We start from the raw sequence: 4,533 nt of genomic DNA on the forward strand, positions 1-4,533 counted from the left end.
TCTTACCATCTTTTCCATTTATGTTTTTTGAAAATGTGGATATCTGTAGGGTCTAACACTGATGGCTTTTGTTTCAGGTTGCAAGTGGATTTGGTGATCCTGCTGACGACGCGGGGGTAATGCAGTTGGCTGCTCAAAGACTTGCTCAAACTCTTGCAGGACTTGCAGCACCTGATCATCAGGTTCTTTGCTCAATGATTTTTGGGACTCAGTAGGATGCTCAATGGCATGTAACTGATAAAGGCATGCTATTGAATTGGAAGCTATTAACCTTTGGAGTTGATTCAACTGAATAGCCTCCATGCTAAAATTAGACTCTCCTTGTATCTCCATTTTCTGTCCATCTCTTTCAAACTTCATCACTAGCTGTTTGTAATTGATGGTGACATCTTCCCATTCGGATAACCATTGTACCCCCAAAACCACTTCAGCTCCTTGAATTGGCAATACATAAAGATCAGGACAGAAGCATTGGCCTTGTATTTCCATAGTCACCTTAGGACACATTCTCAAACAGTCCATCCTTTCTCCATTCCCAATTAACACCTGAAATTTCTGTGTAGGTATGGTCTCCAAACCCAAAAACTGCACCAAACGGTCTTGTATGAAGTTGTGGGTCGAACCCCCATCCACTAGGATTTGTACTGTTGCATTGTCTATCCTCCCCGTGACCCGCAAGGTGCTGTTGGAATGCTGCTCGGCCATGGCATGCAGACTAATCTCCGGCATTATATGTTCTGCACCTCTCGAATCCTCAGTCACTTGTTTTGGAATTATAGTTGTATTTTCTAGCATCATTGGATCATCATCGTCGTCCTGCACTACAAGTATGAACATCTTCCCTTTACAGACATGACTTCTATTAAACTTTTCATCGCAATAGTAACATAAACCCTTCTATCTTTTTTCCAGCATCTCGGCAGTGGTGAGTCTCTTCATGGGGATCGATGACTTTGATGTGCCCGCACCTATTGCAAGAGGTTTGGGAGGTGTAGGTAAAAGACCAAGTTGGTTATTGGTCACATTTCCTACTGGATTTTTGTTGTAATATTGCCGGCTGGGACTTTTATCATTCATTTTGTCCTCTACAATATTAGCTAAATCAATAGCTTGCTCCAAACTTGTAGGAAGATGCATACATACCTCTTTGCGAATTTCTGGCTTAAGACCAGATTCAAAGTAACTTTGGAGACTCACATCATCAATACTGATTACTTGATTAGCGAGCTGCTCAAAATGCGTTTGGTAGTCATCAACGATGGTGTTTTGGATCAATCTACTCAATTCACCCCTCAGATCTCTATACCTCGAAGGGCCAAATCTGGAACGCAAAGCCCCTAAAAATTGCTCCCAGGTATGCAATCTCCCATTTCGATCCATCCAATGATACCATTCCTCCGCCTTCCCATCCATGTAGAATGAGGTCAACGTGAATTTTTCAGCATCGGATAAGCTATGGAATCCATAGAATTATTGGATCTTATGGATCCAGGGTTCCGGATTACCTCTATTAAAATGAGGTATTGTCAGTTTAACTTATTTAAAGGCATTGTTACCAAATAAACACTTAAGTCCCTCTCCCGACGAGGTTTCTCCCTTGCCTTTGTACTTCTGATTCTGATCTAATTTTCCTTCCATCAAAGTTAATTTTAAGTTCATTTCCTGTAACAGATTACCCAAGGAGTTGAACTGTTCGTCGTGGTGCGTCAACTAGGCCATACATTCATCAAGGACATGTTGTTGCTTCACAGTGCTGCGAGTTCCCTCTGTCATGGTGGTGATGATCAGAAGTTCAACTCTCAATGAAAGCACCAAAATGGTAGAGACTAAGGATGGAAAACACAAATTGAAGAACGTAAAAGGTTTCAACGGCAATTCGAGTTTGCCGGCGACTCCAAGAAATTACAGAGGAAGAAGATAGAGATTCAGTTGTAAAATTCAGATTACCTACTAACAACGTGACTAGGACTTAAAAGGAATCAACAATTCTAATCCTATTGGGCTCATATGCATAGGCCCGTTATTTACAGGAATTATAACTTGTATCAACTCTAGTAAGGCCAAAGGTGGGCCTCAGATCACATTTGGCCCAAGTCACCCAGTCACCCCAACTGATAGTCCCTGGTCCACTTTGAGTGCACTCTGACTCGTGTCCCTCTTCGAGCATGTTCTTCATCTCTCTCCCTTGTCTGTTCTACAGACACAACATCATCCACCGACAAAGCATCATCTATTTCATTACCCCTGTGTCCATCGACGTTCTCTTGTCTTGGGTCCGTATCATATTGACATTCATTGCTCCGAGTATGCTTCATCGTCGGAGGCCATCAATTCCACATGCACCCTATGACAAAAAATAATAATTAAAATTGTAAATGCAATAATAGCTTCTTTTGTCATGATGCAACTAGTGTCTACTATTTAGGCTTCTTTTATCACCCTTAGCACCACCACAAGTAGGGCCGACAAGCCTCGCCAGTTAAACAAGGTGGGGCGAGTGGAAATGGATCCTCTCATGTATAATTTAACATGATCATGTTATGTGGGAGAATCTTAATCATTGATAATTAAATCAACGGTGAAGAGTGTGTAACTTCTTATCTTTTTATTTTTTCTCTCTCCTCTCTTATCACTATCTATTCATCCATGTATGATTATGATTTCCTCACATAACATGATCATATTAATTAACACATTAGAAGATCCACTCCCGGGATGGGCTGAACTCGTTTTTGACGAGGAGGGGAGAGGTGGAGCTGGGCAGGTTAGTATAAAAAAAAGTTCGAACTGGCGGGCCAACATGCTCCGCTCGCAAAATGGAACAAGACACGTCGAGTTTTTCAGCCCATTCTCAAAAGCTAATCAGGGTCAACTGACTTATTTTTTAATGGATTAATGATGGGAGACTAGAGCAAGCTGCCCATTTTATCACTTCTAATCCCAAGACGAAGCAACTAGGGAGGATTATGAGGGTAATAATGATGAGAGTTTAAACACAGATTGATATTTTTTTAAATTAATTGTATATTTTAAAGCTAGTAATATAATTCTGATAGTTTCTTGCACTGTAATACTGTATAATTCATTTGTTGTATTTCTATGATTGATATGCTTATACAGGTTTAATTTGGAAAAAAAAAATTGAAAACAAAATCTGACTCTTCTAAGTCGTAACTTTAATATTAAACCAACCGTTCAGCAGTGTGAATAGGCGCTCTAAGTGTGCTCTGACTTGAAGATGGCCCTAACTTATTTTTATTTTCCCTTGTATTGTGGGTCGCCATCTCTGTTTTTAAGGAAGGATGCAGAATGATAAATCGGAGACATAAAATGTTGTTTATTTGTTTGTACCAAAAAAAAAAAAATGTTGTTTATTTTAGGAAAGTCGTACTCGTATGTCCAGTCTCCCATAATACGATAATTCTAATATTAGTTGATGATTCAAAGACGTATACTGTCAACTATAGTTATACAAATATTTTTTGACATGTATAAAAATTAATAAAATAATAAAAATACTAGTTTGCCCCTCTAGGCACTTCTAAAGTACTACGAATAAATATACTAATAATATCATAAATTAAACATCTTGTAAATTATTAAGTTGCTCACGTTAACAAGAATTCCTTTACCATATTTATATCACTACACTCTTGCTCTTTAATATTTATAGTTAGATTTAAAATTATTATAATAACATTTAAGAAACAGATGGCCCTTTTAATTTTCTTTTGTAAAGAAAATTTCTTATTTTAACACAGTACAGTAACGTTGTTTTATATGTATAGTGAATTCCGCGTAAGGGAAAACAAAAAGGAATTTTATTGTTGTTAAAGATTGTTCACATATAAAATATGGATTTATTTTTGTTATATCATATAAGATAAATCTTCTCTTATTCTTTTACAACAAAGAGTGGAATCCAGTTTATTTTTTAAAAAAGAAAAGAAAAGAATATAGGATATATAAATCAAAGTGAAAATAGGTGATAAAATTTATCTTATGTAATATAAGAGAAATAAAGTCCATAAAATATTCTCGATCAATAGTATTATTCATTAACAAATGAAAAATTCTTATGCATATAGTAATATAATATAATTCATATAGGACTCTTCATGGTCACTAATACTATGAATTTCTTCAATGAGTAAAAAATTGTGTCTTGAATATATATTAGTTATTATTTTATTGAAGAAAAAAACTCTTTGCTATGCAACGTGAAGAAAGAAGAAGAAGAAAAAAAAACTAACCAACAAAAAAAAATGTTTAAATAAAATAAAGAGAGAAAATGATAGGTTGATGAGAGTAAGATTTGGTGGGGGAGATATGAGGCCCCATTAACATACTTATACAGGTGAAAAAATTGTCCCTATTGTATTACTCAAACCTTATACTATAAAATATAAATCCCCATGGATTTCATTTTCGTATTCACACATTCAAAAGACTTTGCATGAAGCCGTGTCCACTCCACGTGCCTTCCTTCTTAAGTCTTACCAATTTCCAATTTTCATTTTCCCTCTCCGCTTT

Source organism: Gastrolobium bilobum, unplaced genomic scaffold, assembly GCF_033153095.1.
Source record: "Gastrolobium bilobum isolate Gb01-03AN ecotype WA unplaced genomic scaffold, APGP_CSIRO_Gbil_v1 utg69015, whole genome shotgun sequence".
In the NCBI taxonomy this organism is placed as follows: domain Eukaryota; kingdom Viridiplantae; phylum Streptophyta; class Magnoliopsida; order Fabales; family Fabaceae; genus Gastrolobium; species Gastrolobium bilobum.